The 26154-nt window shown below is 31.0% G+C and overlaps 1 protein-coding gene and 1 non-coding gene across 2 annotated transcripts in view; one reads left to right on the forward strand and one right to left on the reverse strand.

Moving 5' to 3' along the window:
- LOC142323961 (uncharacterized) overlaps positions 1 to 26154 on the forward strand; it is an 884711-nt gene that overhangs the window by 345699 nt on the left and 512858 nt on the right. The window lies entirely within an intron of this gene.
- On the reverse strand, positions 22263 to 22336 carry TRNAR-CCU (transfer RNA arginine (anticodon CCU)). Its single transcript has one exon. It is a non-coding gene; the product is annotated as a tRNA-Arg (tRNA).

The raw sequence follows: 26154 nt of genomic DNA on the forward strand, positions 1-26154 counted from the left end.
CTCTATAATTACGTAACCATAACGGTTTTATGGTGGTGAAATTTTTAATAAATTAATATGTATGACATGTAAATGAAGTGCAGTCTTCAATAGAATCAGGTCGATCGTTCCTGAGACGATTTGTTGATTAAACCGCACCCATAAAAATACGCCGGTATTCACTGACTAGTACGGATTCAAATCCGTTAACAGTCAACTAACTTTTACAAAGATTTAAACCTTACAACCTTTGATGTCAAAAATCAGTACTCAAACAACTGATTTTGTGACGACGACTTAACCACTAGACCAACCCTATGAGTTGACCACCAAAAATTGAATTACATCAAAGACTCATCTATAAAAATCTTTTGAATCACTCTCGAAGAATTTATGTTGAACCTGTTAATAACATTAATAAAGCACAGGAAACATTAATAAAATACACTTTTACGCTCGTTAATAACATACATGTTCGGAAAACGTTTTTTTTTTGACTCAAAAAAGTCATGAAAAGTCGAATATGGCAAAAAAACTTGTCATCGAAATTTTGGAAGGATTTGTATACTTTCCCCTAATAGTAATAGATTTACAGTTATGGCTACAAAACTGTTAAAAATAATTTCGTGTATCCCCCCCCCATCCTTATTATCCGATTAGCTTAAGTTTTTACAAAATAAAAAAAGTAACGACCCCTGGTGGGACTCGAACCCACAATCCCCGGTTTAGGAGACCGATGCCTTGTCCATTAGGCCACAGGGGCTCACATGTGTGTAATTTCCTCTAGGTTTTATTAAAAGTAGTTTTGTCTTAAAACTTCCTTCTATAAGTAACTATGGCGGTATATAATTTTTCTATTATTCTTGTGTATTTGATCATAGTTGAGTATATATATATAAATACACACAGAGTTTTTTTTAGTTAAATAATTAGTTTCTGTCTCTTTAGTGATCCTGGTATATTTCATTTAAAAAAAAGCTTACAAAACATCTTACTTATTGTTACATTTTACGGGGTCCGAATTTGTACACCTTTAATTTTTATCTTAATGTCGTATTACTAGTATAATGAAGAAAAAAAATTCAAACTTCTTAGTGAAAAATCAATTGATCACTAGTTCGACAAGAAGGTCGTGTAAATAACCACAAGTTGGAAACATAAAAAATAAAAAAATATATAATCTGTTGTATGATTCCCTTATAAGGAAACATTTAAAGTAAATTTTGTTCATTAATATAAAATCTCTTTAATGATATTAGAAAAAAATATAATAAAATGTGAAATGGGTATTCGCTTGTCGTTAAGGATGCATACTGGAAATTATGGATTATAACAATTTTTTGTTTGTTTTAACTCAAACAGTTTAAGCCATATCGCATCTCAGCTGTTTATCAACCGATTTGAACCGTTCTTAATTCACAATAAAAGGTTTAAAATTATGTATAATAAAACGTAATTCGATAAAACTAGTATTTACTAACTATTAATGATTAAAATATTTAGCCCGCCATTTTTTAATTTCTAAATGTAACGTTTTTAAACTTACTGATTTTGTTAAAGTATTTTCATTAACATATCTCAATCCGTTATAAAGATATAAATTATTATTGGAAAAAACAAAATGGCCAATAGACGGGAAAGAAGAGATAGGTCATTTATCTGTAGGCTATTTTTTTTGACTTTGATGTCTTGAATCAACCCTTAAGATTGGCCTTCCAGGACGCCCTGTTGACGGTGGAGGGGAATATATATTGGTACCATAGTGTCTCTTTGTCCGATGGAGTCGGCAAAATTATGCAAAAACTGGGATATATATATAGGTAAATATTTGTGCCATATTTCAACTTTTTTTGGTCAACTGGGTTCTGAGATACGGAACAAAACTGTTAAAAAAAATTTCGTGTATCCCCCCCCATCCGTATTATCCGATTAGCTTAAGTTTTTACAAAATAAAAAAAGAATCGACCCCTGGTGGGACTCGAACCCACAATCCCCGGTTTAGGAGACCGATGCCTTGTCCATTAGGCCACAGGGGCTCACATGTGTGTAAGTTCCTCTAGGTTCTATTAAAAGTAGTTTTGTCTTAAAACTTCCCTCTATAATTACGTAACCATAACGGTTTTATGGTGGTGAAATTTTTAATAAATTAATATGTATGACATGTAAATGAAGTGCAGTCTTCAATAGAATCAGGTCGATCGTTCCTGAGACGATTTGTTGATTAAACCGCACCCATAAAAATACGCCGGTATTCACTGACTAGTACGGATTCAAATCCGTTAACAGTCAACTAACTTTTACAAAGATTCAAACCTTACAACCTTTGATGTCAAAAATCAGTACTCAAACAACTGATTTTGTGACGACGACTTAACCACTAGACCAACCCTATGAGTTGACCACCAAAAATTGAATTACATCAAAGACTCATCTATAAAAATCTTTTGAATCACTCTCGAAGAATTTATGTTGAACCTGTTAATAACATTAATAAAGCACAGGAAACATTAATAAAATACACTTTTACACTCGTTAATAACATACATGTTCGGAAAACGTTTTTTTTTGACTCAAAAAAGTCATGAAAAGTCGAATATGGCAAAAAAACTTGTCATCGAAATTTTGGAAGGATTTGTATACTTTCCCCTAATAGTAATAGATTTACAGTTATGGCTACAAAACTGTTAAAAATAATTTCGTGTATCCCCCCCCCCATCCTTATTATCCGATTAGCTTAAGTTTTTACAAAATAAAAAAAGTAACGACCCCTGGTGGGACTCGAACCCACAATCCCCGGTTTAGGAGACCGATGCCTTGTCCATTAGGCCACAGGGGCTCACATGTGTGTAATTTCCTCTAGGTTTTATTAAAAGTAGTTTTGTCTTAAAACTTCCTTCTATAAGTAACTATGGCGGTATATAATTTTTCTATTATTCTTGTGTATTTGATCATAGTTGAGTATATATATATATATAAATACACATAGAGTTTTTTTTAGTTAAATAATTAGTTTCTGTCTCTTTAGTGATCCTGGTATATTTCATTTAAAAAAAACTTACAAAACATCTTACTTATTGTTACATTTTACGGGGTCCGAATTTGTACACCTTTAATTTTTATCTTAATGTCGTATTACTAGTATAATGAAGGAAAAAAGTCAAACCTCTTAGTGAAAAATCAATTGATCACTAGTTCGACAAGAAGGTCGTGTAAATAACCACAAGTTGGAAATATAAAAAATAAAAAAATATATAATCTGTTGTATGATTCCCTTATAAGGAAACATTTAAAGTAAATTTTGTTCATTAATATAAAATCTCTCTAATGATATTAGAAAAAAATGTAATAAAATGTGAAATGGGTATTCGCTTGTCGTTAAGGATGCATACTGGAAATTATGGATTATAACAAGTTTTTGTTTGTTTTAACTCAAACAGTTTAAGCCATATCTCATCTCAGCTGTTTATCAACCGATTTGAACCGTTCTTAATTCACAATAAAAGGTTTAAAATTATGTATAATAAAACGTAATTCGATAAAACTAGTATTTACTGACTATTAATGATTAAAATATTTGGCCCGCCATTTTTTAATTTCTAAATGTAACGTTTTTAAACTTACTGATTGTGTTAAAGTATTTTCATTAACATATCTCAATCCGTTATAAAGATATAAATTATTATTGGAAAAAACAAAATGGCCAATAGACGGGAAAGAAGAGATAGGTCATTTATCTGTAGGCTATTTTTTTTGACTTTGATGTCTTGAATCAACCCTTAAGATTGGCCTTCCAGGACGCCCTGTTGACGGTGGAGGGGAATATATATTGGTACCATAGTGTCTCTTTGTCCGATGGAGTCGGCAAAATTATGCAAAAACTGGGATATATATATAGGTAAATATTTGTGCCATATTTCAACTTTTTTTGGTCAACTGGGTTCTGAGATACGGAACTAAACTGTTAAAAAAAATTTCGTGTATCCCCCACCCATCCGTATTATCCGATTAGCTTAAGTTTTTACAAAATAAAAAAAGAATCGACCCCTGGTGGGACTCGAACCCACAATCCCCGGTTTAGGAGACCGATGCCTTGTCCATTAGGCCACAGGGGCTCACATGTGTGTAATTTCCTCTAGGTTTTATTAAAAGCAGTTTTGTCTTAAAACTTCCTTCTATAAGTAACTATGGCGGTATATAATTTTTCTATTATTCTTGTGTATTTGATCATAGTTGAGTATATATATATATATATAAATACACATAGAGTTTTTTTTAGTTAAATAATTAGTTTCTGTCTCTTTAGTGATCCTGGTATATTTCATTTAAAAAAAACTTACAAAACATCTTACTTATTGTTACATTTTACGGGGTCCGAATTTGTACACCTTTAATTTTTATCTTAATGTCGTTTTACTAGTATAATGAAGGAAAAAAGTCAAACCTCTTAGTGAAAAATCAATTGATCACTAGTTCGACAAGAAGGTCGTGTAAATAACCACAAGTTGGAAATATAAAAAAAAAAAAAATATATAATCTGTTGTATGATTCCCTTATAAGGAAACATTTAAAGTAAATTTTGTTCATTAATATAAAATCTCTTTAATGATATTAGAAAAAAATGTAATAAAATGTGAAATGGGTATTCGCTTGTCGTTAAGGATGCATACTGGAAATTATGGATTATAACAATTTTTGTTTGTTTTAACTCAAACAGTTTAAGCCATATCTCATCTCAGCTGTTTATCAACCGATTTGAACCGTTCTTAATTCACAATAAAAGGTTTAAAATTATGTATAATAAAACGTAATTTGATAAAACTAGTATTTACTGACTATTAATGATTAAAATATTTAGCCCGCCATTTTTTAATTTCTAAATGTAACGTTTTTAAACTTACTGATTTTGTTAAAGTATTTTCATTAACATATCTCAATCCGTTATAAAGATATAAATTATTATTGGAAAAAACAAAATGGCCAATAGACGGGAAAGAAGAGATAGGTCATTTATCTGTAGGCTATTTTTTTTGACTTTGATGTCTTGAATCAACCCTTAAGATTGGCCTTCCAGGACGCCCTGTGTACGGTGGAGGGGAATATATATTGGTACCATAGTGTCTCTTTGTCCGATGGAGTCGGCAAAATTATGCAAAAACTGGGATATATATATAGGTAAGTATTTGTGCCATATTTCAACTTTTTTTGGTCAACTGGGTTCTGAGATACGGAACAAAACTGTTAAAAAAAATTTCGTGTATCCCCCCCCCATCCTTATTATCCGATTAGCTTAAATTTTTACAAAATAAAAAAATTAACGACCCCTGGTGGGACTCGAACCCACAATTCCCGGTTTAGGAGACCGATGCCTTGTCCATTAGGCCACAGGGGCTCACATGTGTGTGTGTTCCTCTAGGTTTTATTAAAAGTAGTTTTGTCTTAAAACTTCCCTCTATAATTACGTAACCATAACGGTTTTATGGTGGTGAAATTTTTAATAAATTAATATGTATGACATGTAAATGAAGTGCAGTCTTCAATAGAATCAGGTCGATCGTTCCTGAGGCGATTTGTTGATTAAACCGCACCCATAAAAATACGCCGGTATTCACTGACTAGTATTCAAATCCGTTAACAGTCAACTAACTTTTACAAAGATTTAAACCTCACAACCTTTGATGTCAAAAATCGGTTCTTAAACAACTGATTTTGTGACGACGAATTAACCACTAGACTAACCCTATGGGCTGACCACCAAAAATTGAATTACATCAAAGACTCATCTATAAAAATCTTTTGAATCACTCTCGAAGAATTTATGTTGAACCTGTTAATAACATTAATAAAGCACAGGAAACATTAATAAAATACACTTTTACACACGTTAATAACATACATGTTCGGAAAACGTTTTTTTTGACTCAAAAAAGTCATGAAAAGTCGAATATGGCAAAAAAACTTGTCATCGAAATTTTGGAAGGATTTGTATACTTTCCCCTAATAGTAATAGATTTACAGTTATGGCTACAAAACTGTTAAAAATAATTTCGTGTATCCCCCCCCCTCCTTATTATCCGATTAGCTTAAGTTTTTACAAAATAAAAAAAGTAACGACCCCTGGTGGGACTCGAACCCACAATCCCCGGTTTAGGAGACCGATGCCTTGTCCATTAGGCCACAGGGGCTCACATGTGTGTAATTTCCTCTAGGTTTTATTAAAAGTAGTTTTGTCTTAAAACTTCCTTCTATAAGTAACTATGGCGGTATATAATTTTTCTATTATTCTTGTGTATTTGATCATAGTTGAGTATATATATATATATAAATACACACAGAGTTTTTTTTAGTTAAATAATTAGTTTCTGTCTCGTTAGTGATCCTGGTATATTTCATTTAAAAAAAACTTACAAAACATCTTACTTATTGTTACATTTTACGGGGTCCGAATTTGTACACCTTTAATTTTTATCTTAATGTCGTATTACTAGTATAATGAAGGAAAAAAAGTCAAACTTCTTAGTGAAAAATCAATTGATCACTAGTTCGACAAGAAGGTCGTGTAAATAACCACAAGTTGGAAATATAAAAAATGAAAAAATATATAATCTGTTGTATGATTCCCTTATAAGGAAACATTTAAAGTAAATTTTGTTCATTAATATAAAATCTCTTTAATGATATTAGAAAAAAATATAATAAAATGTGAAATGGGTATTCGCTTGTCGTTAAGGATGCATACTGGAAATTATGGATTATAACAATTTTTTGTTTGTTTTAACTCAAACAGTTTAAGCCATATCTCATCTCAGCTGTTTATCAACCGATTTGAACCGTTCTTAATTCACAATAAAAGGTTTAAAATTATGTATAATAAAACGTAATTCGATAAAACTAGTATTTACTGACTATTAATGATTAAAATATTTAGCCCGCCATTTTTTAATTTCTAAATGTAACGTTTTTAAACTTACTGATTTTGTTAAAGTATTTTCATTAACATATCTCAATCCGTTATAAAGATATAAATTATTATTGGAAAAAACAAAATGGCCAATAGACGGGAAAGAAGAGATAGGTCATTTATCTGTAGGCTATTTTTTTTGACTTTGATGTCTTGAATCAACCCTTAAGATTGGCCTTCCAGGACGCCCTGTTGACGGTGGAGGGGAATATATATTGGTACCATAGTGTCTCTTTGTCCGATGGAGTCGGCAAAATTATGCAAAAACTGGGATATATATATAGGTAAATATTTGTGCCATATTTCAACTTTTTTTGGTCAACTGGGTTCTGAGATACGGAACAAAACTGTTAAAAAAAATTTCGTGTATCCCCCCCCCCCATCCTTATTATCCGATTAGCTTAAATTTTTACAAAATAAAAAAATTAACGACCCCTGGTGGGACTCGAACCCACAATTCCCGGTTTAGGAGACCGATGCCTTGTCCATTAGGCCACAGGGGCTCACATGTGTGTGTGTTCCTCTAGGTTTTATTAAAAGTAGTTTTGTCTTAAAACTTCCCTCTATAATTACGTAACCATAACGGTTTTATGGTGGTGAAATTTTTAATAAATTAATATGTATGACATGTAAATGAAGTGCAGTCTTCAATAGAATCAGGTCGATCGTTCCTGAGGCGATTTGTTGATTAAACCGCACCCATAAAAATACGCCGGTATTCACTGACTAGTATTCAAATCCGTTAACAGTCAACTAACTTTTACAAAGATTTAAACCTTACAACCTTTGATGTCAAAAATCAGTTCTCAAACAACTGATTTTGTGACGACGACTTAACCACTAGACCAACCCTATGAGTTGACCACCAAAAATTGAATTACATCAAAGACTCATCTATAAAAATCTTTTGAATCACTCTCGAAGAATTTATGTTGAACCTGTTAATAACATTAATAAAGCACAGGAAACATTAATAAAATACACTTTTACACTCTTTAATAACATACATGTTCGGAAAACGTTTTTTTTTGACTCAAAAAAGTCATGAAAAGTCGAATATGGCAAAAAAACTTGTCATCGAAATTTTGGAAGGATTTGTATACTTTCCCCTAATAGTAATAGATTTACAGTTATGGCTACAAAACTGTTAAAAATAATTTCGTGTATCCCCCCCCATCCTTATTATCCGATTAGCTTAAGTTTTTACAAAATAAAAAAAGTAACGACCCCTGGTGGGACTCGAACCCACAATCCCCGGTTTAGGAGACCGATGCCTTGTCCATTAGGCCACAGGGGCTCACATGTGTGTAATTTCCTCTAGGTTTTATTAAAAGTAGTTTTGTCTTAAAACTTCCTTCTATAAGTAACTATGGCGGTATATAATTTTTCTATTATTCTTGTGTATTTGATCATAGTTAAGTATATATATATATATAAATACACATAGAGTTTTTTTTAGTTAAATAATTAGTTTCTGTCTCTTTAGTGATCCTGGTATATTTCATTTAAAAAAAACTTACAAAACATCTTACTTATTGTTACATTTTACGGGGTCCGAATTTGTACACCTTTAATTTTTAGCCTAATGTCGTATTACTAGTATAATGAAGGAAAAAAGTCAAACCTCTTAGTGAAAAATCAATTGATCACTAGTTCGACAAGAAGGTCGTGTAAATAACCACAAGTTGGAAATATACAAAAAAAAAAAATATATAATCTGTTGTATGATTCCCTTATAAGGAAACATTTAAAGTAAATTTTGTTCATTAATATAAAATCTCTTTAATGATATTAGAAAAAAATGTAATAAAATGTGAAATGGGTATTCGCTTGTCGTTAAGGATGCATACTGGAAATTATGGATTATAACAATTTTTTGTTTGTTTTAACTCAAACAGTTTAAGCCATATCTCATCTCAGCTGTTTATCAACCGATTTGAACCGTTCTTAATTCACAATAAAAGGTTTAAAATTATGTATAATAAAACGTAATTTGATAAAACTAGTATTTACTGACTATTAATGATTAAAATATTTAGCCCGCCATTTTTTAATTTCTAAATGTAACGTTTTTAAACTTACTGATTTTGTTAAAGTATTTTCATTAACATATCTCAATCCGTTATAAAGATATAAATTATTATTGGAAAAAACAAAATGGCCAATAGACGGGAAAGAAGAGATAGGTCATTTATCTGTAGGCTATTTTTTTTGACTTTGATGTCTTGAATCAACCCTTAAGATTGGCCTTCCAGGACGCCCTGTGTACGGTGGAGGGGAATATATATTGGTACCATAGTGTCTCTTTGTCCGATGGAGTCGGCAAAATTATGCAAAAACTGGGATATATATATAGGTAAATATTTGTGCCATATTTCAACTTTTTTTGGTCAACTGGGTTCTGAGATACGGAACAAAACTGTTAAAAAAAATTTCGTGTATCCCCCCCCCCATCCTTATTATCCGATTAGCTTAAATTTTTACAAAATAAAAAAATTAACGACCCCTGGTGGGACTCGAACCCACAATTCCCGGTTTAGGAGACCGATGCCTTGTCCATTAGGCCACAGGGGCTCACATGTGTGTGTGTTCCTCTAGGTTTTATTAAAAGTAGTTTTGTCTTAAAACTTCCCTCTATAATTACGTAACCATAACGGTTTTATGGTGGTGAAATTTTTAATAAATTAATATGTATGACATGTAAATGAAGTGCAGTCTTCAATAGAATCAGGTCGATCGTTCCTGAGGCGATTTGTTGATTAAACCGCACCCATAAAAATACGCCGGTATTCACTGACTAGTATTCAAATCCGTTAACAGTCAACTAACTTTTACAAAGATTTAAACCTCACAACCTTTGATGTCAAAAATCGGTTCTTAAACAACTGATTTTGTGACGACGAATTAACCACTAGACTAACCCTATGGGCTGACCACCAAAAATTGAATTACATCAAAGACTCATCTATAAAAATCTTTTGAATCACTCTCGAAGAATTTATGTTGAACCTGTTAATAACATTAATAAAGCACAGGAAACATTAATAAAATACACTTTTACACACGTTAATAACATACATGTTCGGAAAACGTTTTTTTTGACTCAAAAAAGTCATGAAAAGTCGAATATGGCAAAAAAACTTGTCATCGAAATTTTGGAAGGATTTGTATACTTTCCCCTAATAGTAATAGATTTACAGTTATGGCTACAAAACTGTTAAAAATAATTTCGTGTATCCCCCCCCCCTCCTTATTATCCGATTAGCTTAAGTTTTTACAAAATAAAAAAAGTAACGACCCCTGGTGGGACTCGAACCCACAATCCCCGGTTTAGGAGACCGATGCCTTGTCCATTAGGCCACAGGGGCTCACATGTGTGTAATTTCCTCTAGGTTTTATTAAAAGTAGTTTTGTCTTAAAACTTCCTTCTATAAGTAACTATGGCGGTATATAATTTTTCTATTATTCTTGTGTATTTGATCATAGTTGAGTATATATATATATATAAATACACACAGAGTTTTTTTTAGTTAAATAATTAGTTTCTGTCTCGTTAGTGATCCTGGTATATTTCATTTAAAAAAAACTTACAAAACATCTTACTTATTGTTACATTTTACGGGGTCCGAATTTGTACACCTTTAATTTTTATCTTAATGTCGTATTACTAGTATAATGAAGGAAAAAAAGTCAAACTTCTTAGTGAAAAATCAATTGATCACTAGTTCGACAAGAAGGTCGTGTAAATAACCACAAGTTGGAAATATAAAAAATGAAAAAATATATAATCTGTTGTATGATTCCCTTATAAGGAAACATTTAAAGTAAATTTTGTTCATTAATATAAAATCTCTTTAATGATATTAGAAAAAAATATAATAAAATGTGAAATGGGTATTCGCTTGTCGTTAAGGATGCATACTGGAAATTATGGATTATAACAATTTTTTGTTTGTTTTAACTCAAACAGTTTAAGCCATATCTCATCTCAGCTGTTTATCAACCGATTTGAACCGTTCTTAATTCACAATAAAAGGTTTAAAATTATGTATAATAAAACGTAATTCGATAAAACTAGTATTTACTGACTATTAATGATTAAAATATTTAGCCCGCCATTTTTTAATTTCTAAATGTAACGTTTTTAAACTTACTGATTTTGTTAAAGTATTTTCATTAACATATCTCAATCCGTTATAAAGATATAAATTATTATTGGAAAAAACAAAATGGCCAATAGACGGGAAAGAAGAGATAGGTCATTTATCTGTAGGCTATTTTTTTTGACTTTGATGTCTTGAATCAACCCTTAAGATTGGCCTTCCAGGACGCCCTGTTGACGGTGGAGGGGAATATATATTGGTACCATAGTGTCTCTTTGTCCGATGGAGTCGGCAAAATTATGCAAAAACTGGGATATATATATAGGTAAATATTTGTGCCATATTTCAACTTTTTTTGGTCAACTGGGTTCTGAGATACGGAACAAAACTGTTAAAAAAAATTTCGTGTATCCCCCCCCCCCATCCTTATTATCCGATTAGCTTAAATTTTTACAAAATAAAAAAATTAACGACCCCTGGTGGGACTCGAACCCACAATTCCCGGTTTAGGAGACCGATGCCTTGTCCATTAGGCCACAGGGGCTCACATGTGTGTGTGTTCCTCTAGGTTTTATTAAAAGTAGTTTTGTCTTAAAACTTCCCTCTATAATTACGTAACCATAACGGTTTTATGGTGGTGAAATTTTTAATAAATTAATATGTATGACATGTAAATGAAGTGCAGTCTTCAATAGAATCAGGTCGATCGTTCCTGAGGCGATTTGTTGATTAAACCGCACCCATAAAAATACGCCGGTATTCACTGACTAGTATTCAAATCCGTTAACAGTCAACTAACTTTTACAAAGATTTAAACCTTACAACCTTTGATGTCAAAAATCAGTTCTCAAACAACTGATTTTGTGACGACGACTTAACCACTAGACCAACCCTATGAGTTGACCACCAAAAATTGAATTACATCAAAGACTCATCTATAAAAATCTTTTGAATCACTCTCGAAGAATTTATGTTGAACCTGTTAATAACATTAATAAAGCACAGGAAACATTAATAAAATACACTTTTACACTCTTTAATAACATACATGTTCGGAAAACGTTTTTTTTTGACTCAAAAAAGTCATGAAAAGTCGAATATGGCAAAAAAACTTGTCATCGAAATTTTGGAAGGATTTGTATACTTTCCCCTAATAGTAATAGATTTACAGTTATGGCTACAAAACTGTTAAAAATAATTTCGTGTATCCCCCCCCATCCTTATTATCCGATTAGCTTAAGTTTTTACAAAATAAAAAAAGTAACGACCCCTGGTGGGACTCGAACCCACAATCCCCGGTTTAGGAGACCGATGCCTTGTCCATTAGGCCACAGGGGCTCACATGTGTGTAATTTCCTCTAGGTTTTATTAAAAGTAGTTTTGTCTTAAAACTTCCTTCTATAAGTAACTATGGCGGTATATAATTTTTCTATTATTCTTGTGTATTTGATCATAGTTAAGTATATATATATATATAAATACACATAGAGTTTTTTTTAGTTAAATAATTAGTTTCTGTCTCTTTAGTGATCCTGGTATATTTCATTTAAAAAAAACTTACAAAACATCTTACTTATTGTTACATTTTACGGGGTCCGAATTTGTACACCTTTAATTTTTAGCTTAATGTCGTATTACTAGTATAATGAAGGAAAAAAGTCAAACCTCTTAGTGAAAAATCAATTGATCACTAGTTCGACAAGAAGGTCGTGTAAATAACCACAAGTTGGAAATATAAAAAAAAAAAAAATATATAATCTGTTGTATGATTCCCTTATAAGGAAACATTTAAAGTAAATTTTGTTCATTAATATAAAATCTCTTTAATGATATTAGAAAAAAATGTAATAAAATGTGAAATGGGTATTCGCTTGTCGTTAAGGATGCATACTGGAAATTATGGATTATAACAATTTTTTGTTTGTTTTAACTCAAACAGTTTAAGCCATATCTCATCTCAGCTGTTTATCAACCGATTTGAACCGTTCTTAATTCACAATAAAAGGTTTAAAATTATGTATAATAAAACGTAATTTGATAAAACTAGTATTTACTGACTATTAATGATTAAAATATTTAGCCCGCCATTTTTTAATTTCTAAATGTAACGTTTTTAAACTTACTGATTTTGTTAAAGTATTTTCATTAACATATCTCAATCCGTTATAAAGATATAAATTATTATTGGAAAAAACAAAATGGCCAATAGACGGGAAAGAAGAGATAGGTCATTTATCTGTAGGCTATTTTTTTTGACTTTGATGTCTTGAATCAACCCTTAAGATTGGCCTTCCAGGACGCCCTGTGTACGGTGGAGGGGAATATATATTGGTACCATAGTGTCTCTTTGTCCGATGGAGTCGGCAAAATTATGCAAAAACTGGGATATATATATAGGTAAATATTTGTGCCATATTTCAACTTTTTTTGGTCAACTGGGTTCTGAGATACGGAACAAAACTGTTAAAAAAAATTTCGTGTATCCCCCCCCCCATCCTTATTATCCGATTAGCTTAAATTTTTACAAAATAAAAAAATTAACGACCCCTGGTGGGACTCGAACCCACAATTCCCGGTTTAGGAGACCGATGCCTTGTCCATTAGGCCACAGGGGCTCACATGTGTGTGTGTGTTCGTCTAGGTTCTATTAAAAGTAGTTTTGTCTTAAAACTTCCCTCTATAATTACGTAACCATAACGGTTTTATGGTGGTGAAATTTTTAATAAATTAATATGTATGACATGTAAATGAAGTGCAGTCTTCAATAGAATCAGGTCGATCGTTCCTGAGGCGATTTGTTGATTAAACCGCACCCATAAAAATACGCCGGTATTCACTGACTAGTATTCAAATCCGTTAACAGTCAACTAACTTTTACAAAGATTTAAACCTTACAACCTTTGATGTCAAAAATTGGTTCTTAAACAACTGATTTTGTGACGACGAATTAACCACTAGACTAACCCTATGGGCTGACCACCAAAAATTGAATTACATCAAAGACTCATCTATAAAAATCTTTTGAATCACTCTCGAAGAATTTATGTTGAACCTGTTAATAACATTAATAAAGCACAGGAAACATTAATAAAATACACTTTTACACACGTTAATAACATACATGTTCGGAAAACGTTTTTTTTGACTCAAAAAAGTCATGAAAAGTCGAATATGGCAAAAAAACTTGTCATCGAAATTTTGGAAGGATTTGTATACTTTCCCCTAATAGTAATAGATTTACAGTTATGGCTACAAAACTGTTAAAAATAATTTCGTGTATCCCCCCCCCTCCTTATTATCCGATTAGCTTAAGTTTTTACAAAATAAAAAAAGTAACGACCCCTGGTGGGACTCGAACCCACAATCCCCGGTTTAGGAGACCGATGCCTTGTCCATTAGGCCACAGGGGCTCACATGTGTGTAATTTCCTCTAGGTTTTATTACAAGTAGTTTTGTCTTAAAACTTCCTTCTATAAGTAACTATGGCGGTATATAATTTTTCTATTATTCTTGTGTATTTGATCATAGTTGAGTATATATATATATATATAAATACACACAGAGTTTTTTTTAGTTAAATAATTAGTTTCTGTCTCTTTTGTGATCCTGGTATATTTCATTTAAAAAAAACTTACAAAACATCTTACTTATTGTTACATTTTACGGGGTCCGAATTTGTACACCTTTAATTTTTATCTTAATGTCGTATTACTAGTATAATGAAGGAAAAAAAGTCAAACTTCTTAGTGAAAAATCAATTGATCACTAGTTCGACAAGAAGGTCGTGTAAATAACCACAAGTTGGAAATATGAAAAATAAAAAAATATATAATCTGTTGTATGATTCCCTTATAAGGAAACATTTAAAGTAAATTTTGTTCATTAATATAAAATCTCTTTAATGATATTAGAAAAAAATGTAATAAAATGTGAAATGGGTATTCGCTTGTCGTTAAGGATGCATACTGGAAATTATGGATTATAACAACTTTTTGTTTGTTTTAACTCAAACAGTTTAAGCCATATCTCATCTCAGCTGTTTATCAACCGATTTGAACCGTTCTTAATTCACAATAAAAGGTTTAAAATTATGTATAATAAAACGTAATTCGATAAAACTAGTATTTACTGACTATTAATGATTAAAATATTTAGCCCGCCATTTTTTAATTTCTAAATGTAACGTTTTTAAACTTACTGATTTTGTTAAAGTATTTTCATTAACATATCTCAATCCGTTATAAAGATATAAATTATTATTGGAAAAAACAAAATGGCCAATAGACGGGAAAGAAGAGATAGGTCATTTATCTGTAGGCTATTTTTTTTGACTTTGATGTCTTGAATCAACCCTTAAGATTGGCCTTCCAGGACGCCCTGTGTACGGTGGAGGGGAATATATATTGGTACCATAGTGTCTCTTTGGCCGATGGAGTCGGCAAAATTATGCAAAAACTGGGATATATATATAGTTAAATATTTGTGCCATATTTCAACTTTTTTTGGTCAACTGGGTTCTGAGATACGGAACAAAACTGTTAAAAAAAATTTCGTGTATCCCCCCCCCATCCTTATTATCCGATTAGCTTAAATTTTTACAAAATAAAAAAATTAACGACCCCTGGTGGGACTCGAACCCACAATTCCCGGTTTAGGAGACCGATGCCTTGTCCATTAGGCCACAGGGGCTCACATGTGTGTGTGTTCCTCTAGGTTTTATTAAAAGTAGTTTTGTCTTAAAACTTCCTTCTACAAGTAACCATGGCGGTATATAATTTTTCTATTATTCTTGTGTATTTGATCATAGTTGAGTATATATATATAAATACACACAGAGTTTTTTTTAGTTAAATAATTAGTTTCTGTCTCTTTAGTGCTCCTGGTATATTTCATTTAAAATAAACTTACAAAACATCTTACTTATTGTTACATTTTACGGGGTCCGAATTTGTACACCTTTAATTTTTATCTTTATGTCGTATTACTAGTATAATGAAGGAAAAAAAGTCAAACTACTTAGTGAAAAATCAATTGATCACTAGTTCGACAAGAAGGTCGTGTAAATAACCACAAGTTGGAAATATATAAAAAAAAAAAAATATGTAATCTGTTGTATGATTCCCTTATAAGGAAACATTTAAAGTAAATTTTGTTCATTAATATAAAATCTCTTTAATGATATTAGAAAAAAATGTAATAAAATGTGAAATGGGTATTCGCTTGTCGTTAAGGATGCATACTGGAAATTATGGATTATAACAATTTTTTGTTTGTTTTAACTCAAACAGTTTAAGCCATATCTCATCTCAGCTGTTTATCAACCGATTTGAACCGTTCTTAATTCACAATAAAAGGTTTAAAATTATGTATAATAAAACGTAATTCGATAAAACTAGTATTTACTGACTATTAATGATTAAAATATTTAGCCCGCCATTTTTTAATTTCTAAATGTAACGTTTTTAAACTTACTGATTTTGTTAAAGTATTTTCATTAACATATCTCAATCCGTTATAAAGATATAAATTATTATTGGAAAAGACAAAATGGCCAATAGACGGGAAAGAAGAGATAGGTCATTTATCTGTAGGCTATTTTTTTTGACTTTGATGTCTTAAATCAACCCTTATGATTGGCCTTCCAGGACGCCCTGTTGTTGGTGGAGGGGAATATATATTGGTACCATAGTGTCTCTTTGTCCGATGGAGTCGGCAAAATTATGCAAAAACTGGGATATATATATAGGTAAATATTTGTGCCATATTTCACCTTTTTTTAGTCAACTGCGTTCTAAGATACGGAACAAAACTGTTAAAAAAAATTTCGTGTATCCCCCCCCCCCATCCGTATTATCCGATTAGCTTAAATTTGACAAAATAAAAAAAGTATCGACCCCTGGTGGGACTCGAACCCACAATCCCCGGTTTAGGAGACCGATGCCTTGTCCATTAGGCCACAGGGGCTCACATGTGTGTATGTTCCTCTAGGTTCTATTAAAAGTAGTTTTGTCTTAAAACTTCCCTCTATAATTACGTAACCATAACGGTTTTATGGTGGTGAAATTTTTAATAAATTAATATGTATGACATGTAAATGAAGTGCAGTCTTCAATAGAATCAGGTCGATCGTTCCTGAGACGATTTGTTGATTAAACCGCACCCATAAAAATACGCCGGTATTCACTGACTAGTATTCAAATCCGTTAACAGTCAGCCAACTTTTACAAAGATTAAAACCTCACAACCTTTGATGTCAAAAATCAGTTCTTAAACAACTGATTTTGTGACAACGAATTAACCACTAAACTAACCCCATGGGCTGACCACCAAAAATTGAATTACATCAAAGACTCATCTATAAAAATCTTTTGAATCACTTTCGAAGAATTTATGTTGAACCTGTTAATAACATTAATAAAGCACAGGATACATTAATAAAATACACTTTTACACACGTTAATAACATACATGTTCGGAAAACGTTTTTTTTTTTGACTCAAAAAAGTCATGAAAAGTCGAATATGGCAAAAAAACTTGTCATCGAAATTTTGGAAGGATTTGTATACTTTCCCCTAATAGTAATAGATTTACAGTTATAGCTACAAAACTATTAAAAATAATTTTGTGTATCCCCCCAACCCTATTATCCGATTAGCTTAAGTTTTTACAGGATAAAAAAAGTAACGACCCCTGGTGGGACTCGAACCCACAATCCCCGGTTTAGGAGACCGATGGCTTTACCATTAGGCCACAGGGGCTCACATGTGTGTAAGTTCCTCTAGGTTTTATTAAAATTAGTTTTGTCTTAAAACTTCCTTCTATAAGTAACCATGGCGGTATATAATTTTTCTATTATTCTTGTGTATTTGATCATAGTTGAGTATATATATATAAATACACACACAGTTTTTTTTAGTTAAATAATTAGTTTTTGTCTCTTTAGTGATCCTGGTATATTTCATTTAAAAAAAAACTTACAAAACATCTTACTTATTGTTACATTTTACGGGGTCCGGATTTGTACACCTTTAATTTTTATCTTAATGTCGTATTACTAGTATAATGAAGGAAAAAAAGTCAAACTTCTTAGTGAAAAATCAATTGATCACTAGTTCGACAAGAAGGTCGTGTAAATAACCACAAGTTGGAAATATAAAAAATAAAAAAATATATAATCTGTTGTATGATTCCCTTATAAGGAAACATTTAAAGTAAATTTTGTTCATTAATATAAAATCTCTTTTAATGATATTAGAAAAAAATATAATAAAATGTGAAATGGGTATTCGCTTGTCGTTAAGGATGCATACTGGAAATTATGGATTATAACAATTTTTTGTTTGTTTTAACTCAAACAGTTTAAGCCATATCTCATCTCAGCTGTTTATCAACCGATTTGTACTGTTCTTTATTCACAATAAGAGGTTTAAAATTTTATATAATAAAACGTAATTCGATAAAACTAGTATTTACTGACTATTAATGATTAAAATATTTAGCCTGCCATTTTTTAATTTCTAAATGTTACGTTTTTAAAGTTACTGATTTTGTTAAAGTATTTTCATTAACATATCTCAATCCGTTATGAAGATATAAATTTTTATTGGAAAAAACAAAATGGCCAAAAACGGGAAAGAAGAGATAAGTCATTTATCTGTAGGCTATTTTTTTTGACTTTGATGTCTTGAATCAACCCTTAAGATTGGCCTTCCAGGACGCCCTGTTGCCGGTGGAGGGGAATATATAGGTACCATAGTGTCTTTTTGTCCGATGGAGTCGGCAAAATTATGCAAAAACTGGGATATATATAGGTAAATATTTTTGCCAAATTTCAACTTTTTTTGGTCAACTTGGTTATGAGATACGGAACAAAACTGTTAAAAATAATTTCGTGTATCCCCCCCCATCCTTATTATCCGATTAGCTTAAGTTTTTACAAAATAAAAAAAGTAACGACCCCTGGTGGGACTCGAACCCACAATTCTCGGTTTAGGAGACCGATGCCTTGTCCATTAGGCCACAGGGGCTCACATTTATGTGTGTTCCTCTAGGTTCTATTAAAAGTAGTTTTGTCTTAAAACTTCCCTCTATAATTACGTAACCATGGCGGTTTTATGGTGGTGAAATTTTTAATAAATTAATATGTATGACATGTAAATGAAGTGCAGTCTTGAACAGAATCAGGTCGATTGTTCCTTAGACGAGTGGTTGAATAAACCGCACCCATAAAAATACGCCGGTATTCATTGACTAGTATTCAAATCCGTTTACAGTCAACTAACTTTTACAAGGATTTAAACCTCACAACCTTTGATGTCGAAAATCAGTTCTTAAACAACTGATTTTGTGACGACGAGTTAACCACTAGACCAACCCTACGGGTTGACCACCAACAATTGAATTACATCAAAGACTCATCTATAAAAATCTTTTGAATCACTCTCGAAAAATTTATGTTGAACCTGTTAATAACATTAATAAAGCATAGGAAACATTAATAAAATACACTTTTACACACGTTAATAACATACATCTTCCGAAAAAGTTTTTTTTGACTCAAATAGTCATGAAAAGTCGAAATTACCAAATAAATCTGTCATCGAAATTTTGGAACGATTTGCATACTTTCCCTTTATAGTAATAGGTTTACAGTTATAGCTATATATATTCAACGGGGAAAGTAACAATTATTAAAATTGAAGTTTAGTTACTGTATCTTTTTAAAGAAATAATATGAAATAAGTGTGGAGAAAAAGAAAAGACGAGCACATGTGCAAGTTTATATTTATTTTAAACAATTAAGTAAAAAAAAACTTTTTTAATTAAATTTTATGAATACGATATCATACTGTTGATTTATAGCAGTGACTGGTTGAATATTAATTAAAACTTAACAATAAATTAGTAATTATATATATATATATATATATATATATTTACACAATAAAATCCTTAAAGATCTTGAGAGTCTAGTAATCAGATTTTTTTTTATTTTCCTCTACTCACGAATAGTTTTTTTTGTTCTTTCTGTTGGTTTGTTAACTTAATGTTATTATGTTTGACGTATTAACATCGGAATATTTTTTCCTTATCGGTGTTTTGGTATTAAATTCCTTCTAGTTATAAAATTTACTTTATTAAGTGAAAGATAATGCGGTAAACATTAAATTGTTTTCGTTTACACTTATCGTGTAATAATTAGTAAAAATTATTATAATTACTATTATCATAAATTAATTATGAAATTATCTTCAGAGTAATTATAAGCGTACGTGCATTTAACCAAAACATAAGTCGGTTATCAGTTAACATAAGTGTTATTAGTTAATAGGTTATAAAAGGAAATAAGTTGAAACGATCGAAAAATTATCTTCACAATTATAATTAATAATACAATTTATGGGAATTTTAACCTTTTAAGAATAAATTATATTTTAAATCACAACAGACTTTTATAAATTAAAATTTAAAAAATATAAAACCAAAATTTGGCTGCCTGTAGATTCACCATGCGGTGTTCTGCCTGTTGGCTGGTCCCTGGCAAAAGTGTTGTCTGTCTCATTCCTGTGTTTTTTTTCGTCTCATCATAACCTTCACTCTCCTTTATGTCATTTATTAACTTCATCCTCTTCTTTTTCCATCTTCAAAAAATGTATTTATTATTCCTTTTCCCTAATTACACCCGACCAGTTTCCTTTCCTCCTTCTGGTAGTTGCCAGTATTGTTTTACCTTCATTTATTCTTCTTAATACTTCTACATTACTTACTCTGCCCACCCATTTTAACTTCTCCATTGTCCTCCAGACCCACATCTCAAAAATCTCGATCTTATCTTTTTCCTCAGTGTCCATGTTTCACTACCGTACAAAAGTATACTCCAAACGTAGTATTTTACCAATATCTTCTCTCGTTATAAGTAATACTCTGATTTAATATTTGTGGTATGTTGAAGGAAATATTTTTAAGGTTTGTAGCGGAGGTATTTAAGATTATTTCTTAAAGGTTGACTTTAAATTCTTCAAAAGTTGACTATTGGTTTTAAAGATCTTCACCTTAATGTAATACCACAAAAAAGGTACTCGCTTGAAAAGCTTTTAATTATTACTCGATCACCGAGGAACTCTTGCAGAAAATCTACAGTTTTTCGAAACTGATGACACGTGGTACCATCTCTCTGTAACCACCAGAATTGATTTGAGATTCCGGTAGACCTACAAATTGAGACAAAGCATCCCTGTATACTTCGCAATTAACGGTCTGTTCGATTAATATGGAACAAACTAGATATACATAAATTTTTCCAGTCCAAATTAAACTTTTTTTTTATTGTTTGATACCGCCTCATAAGGATCCAGGCTTCATAAATGCAGAACATTGTACAATTTCTGCTCCATTATCATCTACGAAAGGTTTAAATTAACAGCAATAACTTGATTATATCTGGATATTGTAGCTCTTGGATTGTACTCTAAGGAGAGACATGGACGCAGCTTTGCTTTCTGAGCAGCTCTCATGAAGACTGACAAACTCTTATGAAGAGTAAGACAAACCAACTTGTGAATAAGGATGCATACTGGATATTATAGATTATAACAATTTTTTGTTTGTTTTAACTCAAACAGTTTTAGCCATATCTCATCTCAGCTGTTTATCAACCGATTTGAACTGTTCTTTATACACAATAAAAGGTTTAAAATTTTATATAATAAAACGTAATTCGATAAAACTAGTATTTACAGACTATTAATGATTAAAATATTTAGCCCGCCATTTTTTAATTTCTAAATGTAGCGTTTTTAAACTTACTGATTTTGTAAAAGTATTTTCATTAACATATCTCAATCCGTTATAAAGATATAAATTTTTATGGAAAAGACAAAATGGCCAATAGACGGGAAAGAAGAGATAGGTCATTTATCTGTAGGCTATTTTTTTTTTACTTTGATGTATTGAATCAACCCTTAAGATTGGCCTTCCAGAACGCCCTGTTGCCGGGGAGGGGAATATATAGGTACCATAGTGCCTCTTTGTCCGATGGAGTCGGCAAAATTATGCAAAAACTGGGATATATATATAGGTAAATATTTGTGCCAAATTTCAACTTTTTTTTGGTCAACAGGTTTTTGAGATACGGAACAAAACTGTTAAAAATAATTTTTTGTATCCCCCCCAACCTTATTATCCGATTAAATGCTTAAGTTTTTACAGCATAAAAAAAGTAACGCCCCCTGGTGGGACTCGAACCCACAATCCCCGGTTTAGGAGACCGATGCCTTGTCCATTAGGCCACAGGGGCTCAGATGCGTGAGATTTCCTCTAGGTTCTATTAAAAGTAGTTTTGTTTTACAACTTCCCTCTATAATTACGTAACCATGGCGATGTTATGGCGGTGAAATTTTTAATAAATTAATATGTATGACATGTAAATGAAGTGCAGTCTTGAACAGAATCAGGTCGATCGTTCCTGAGACGAGTGGTTGATTAAACCGCACCCATAAAAATACGCCGGTATTCACTGACTAGTATTCAAATCCGTTTACAGTCAACTAACTTTTACAAGGATTTAAACCTCACAACCTTTGATGTCGAAAATCAGTTCTTAAACAACTGATTTTGTGACGACGAGTTAACCACTAGACCAGCCCTATGGGTTGACAACCAATAATTGAATTACATCAAAGACTCATCTATAAAAATCTTTCGAATCACTTTCGAAGAATTTATGTTGAACCTGTTAATAACATTAATAAAGCACAGGAAACATTAATAAAATACACTTTTACACACGTTCATAACATACATCTTCCGAAAATGTTTTTTTTCAACTTGTGAATAAGGTTTTCGAAAACGTTTCATTTGAGTATTGAGCAATTCTCATTTCTCATTATTTAAAATACTTGAGGTTCCCTTTCGAAAATTATTAACTGACCTAGAAATTTCCATTTTCACCTCCAGAGGAGTTTTAAAAGGCTATATTTGAACTGAATATTTCCACTTTTACGTAGGATATTGTTGTTCAAATATGAATACATGTTGCTTTAAGGAAAAACGAAATTGTACTCTCAAACCACGTAGAATGTTACAATTCGTAATAGCACCTTTGAAGAATAAACGCGTAGTGATGAATAAACACAGACAAGTTTCGCTATCGACCTCACATCACAAACTAAAATTTTCCTTTGTTAGAAAAACGTTAATCAGACATCACATTTCGGATAATAGATTTTAATCTCGTTGTACTTATTTTAGAAAAAATAATACGAGTACTTTTTGACGTTTCAAAATTCATGTGTTTAATAGTTGAATGTTCGTGTACATCAAATTTGTCTGTAATCCTGTATCGGATTACCCTGAAGAAGTGTATCTCAACATGAAAATCTTTTCAAATATCTTCCGTTTGAGCACATGTATAACTTGAAATAAAACGGGCGTATAAAAGCAAAACTCATTTACCATAGTGAAATTACTCAGTACTTGCTATAAAACAATAGTTACGAATAAATTTATATTTTATTTATCAGATTTTAAGCGACGATTGCAGATTTTTATTGCCTAATTTTCTTTTAAAATATATTAAATTGGTTGCATGTTTGAATACATTTATTATTATTATTATTTTTTTTAATGAGTTTTAATACGTATTAACTTTCTCTTTTTAAATAACCCATACATACACGTTAAAATACAAACCCGTATTACATACATTTGGTTATATATATATATATTTTTTTTTTAATTCCGCTTTTATTACTTTTAATTTAAAATTTTTTATTTTATAACATTTTGGTTAAAAATTGGTAGATTCTTAAAAAGGCATTCGATTTGGTCTGTAGGTATTCTAAGTTTTAAAATTTCATCATGACTTTCGTATATATATATATATATATATATATATATATATATATATATATATATACATAATATATTATACATACATATGTGATATAAAATGTTTATTTGTATCTTAATTATACTTTTATCGGCTTACGAAACAGCTCGATTTTAGACTCGTTTTTACCTTTAACGTTCGTAAAGATAATAAATTTAATATTTTTAATTTGTTTAATTTTAACACTATAAAAACGTGCTTGACTGATGTAGTTCATTCAAGATCACTAATAAAATAAACTATTATTTTTAGATTGATTTGATTACGTTGTTTTATTTCTTTAAAGTTTATATCTTGAGTGAGAAAAATCTATAAAAATGTGTGATCATAGTTCATTAATAAAGAAATTAGTAAGTATTGAATTATAGGGAAACTAATAAAGGTAGAAATTGCTGGAGTATTAAATCTATTTTTACTTTCCCGGCTATAGCTATAACAGGAAAGTAATTTAGATCGGTAAAGCCTTTTTTTAAGTGTTGTGTCTTAAGAAGACATTTATTTAAAAAGTTTAACAAAAAGAAAGTAATAAATTGTAAATAATCTTCAAAAAAATTGTTTATTCCAATGCTTTAAGTCCAGCGCTTAAGTCCAAAAAAATTATTTTTGTCAGACGGGCGTTGGTGCGTATGTATGGTTACTTTGTATTTGGTCTTATAACTCTGGACCGTGTTGACAGATTTTCTTCAAGCTTGGTAGACAGGTCGGAGGGAAAGGATGTATTTTTGAGAAAAATTGGAAAAAGGGATGATGATGTTTTTAACGGGGTACTTTATCAAAAGGATTTTTTTCTTACAAAAGTTGAAGTTTTTGTCGAGATTACAAATTAACAAAACATTTTATTTAATATTAAATAGAATATTTAACAAACTAATAGACTTTAACAGAAAAATAGGCTATTTAGTATTATACCCCCTCCAAAAAATGACTTTATATTTTTATTTTATTTAGCTATATCTTGTTTCAGAAAAAGAGTTAATGGAAGTTTTTTGCATCTTATTTTCTAAATCGATAAGGCTTCACACATCTATAAAAAAAACTTCCCCTTCCCACTCCAACGGTCTGTGAAAACATAAAATATTTTTTTTAGTTTTTGAAAAATTTAATTCCATCTCGCAAATTACAATACAAAAAAAATCTGTAAAATGTAAAAATGTTGATTGTTTGATAGCCCGGGTACCAACGATGATCTTTAACAAATGCTTTAAAATGACTTCAGGATCATAACATAAAAGTAAAAAAAAAAAACTGTATCGTAACGTTTACATGCAGAACATTATTAACGTATTGAATACATTAAAGATAAATTAAAGGAGTATTTCATTTAGGGCTAAATTCAGCATTATTAAATTATTGGATAATATGAATGCCGACGATTAAGTTGAAGTAGTTCAAAGGATTTTAAGATAAAATCAGTAATTTTAAAATGAGTAAATAAATTTTCATGAATCTAATTTTTTCTTAATATTAATTATTGTTTTTTGTAGGTCGCTGAGCGACCAAAAGAAGCAAAAGCTCCGTTAATAAGCATTTCAATGAATACCTTAAAAATGGATAGAGATGCGGAAATGGATCGGTGCGTAAACTTCGCCATCGATTTTGTCGTCAAAATTTACGTAGTAATGGTAATGACCATAGTGCCATTTAAAAAAAATAATCTCGAATCCATTATGGTGGAAACAAAACTTTAGAATAGGTTAAAAATAATATTTATTTCCAAAATAGATGCGGCATTAATCAGGATTCTCACAATTAACAATTGTAGAAAAAAATAGGGGAGGAATTTATTCTGTATAAAAATCCTTTAACAGCAGTAATGCTGATTAAAAAAATCCGATTTCTCAGTGGATTTTGGCAGTATAAGGTGGAGTGAACCTTCACTCACTCCTTTGGATAGATTTAACTTTCTTAATATTTACCATTGGTAGATCGCCTCTTTCTCACTGTGCATTCTTTAACGTAATTCCTTATTTGCTTACAGTTATTTTTATTTGGATTGTCACTGAATATTCCGCGGATCCAAGTTAAGAGATTTGAGTTTCTATGTAGATTCTTATTACGTCCGTGGTAGGAATGGCTTTGAGTATGGACCTACCCGGAGACTTTGTATCCCATCCGGTGGTAGTACAAAATGTCCAAACTTCGGCTATGATATTTATCAAGTAACCCGGATCGCCTAACCTTTATAATAAATAAATCCAGTTTGGGGTAAGGATTACAGATCTTTA

Source organism: Lycorma delicatula, chromosome 4 (genome assembly GCF_047948215.1).
Source record: "Lycorma delicatula isolate Av1 chromosome 4, ASM4794821v1, whole genome shotgun sequence".
NCBI classification, from domain to species: Eukaryota; Metazoa; Arthropoda; class Insecta; order Hemiptera; family Fulgoridae; genus Lycorma; species Lycorma delicatula.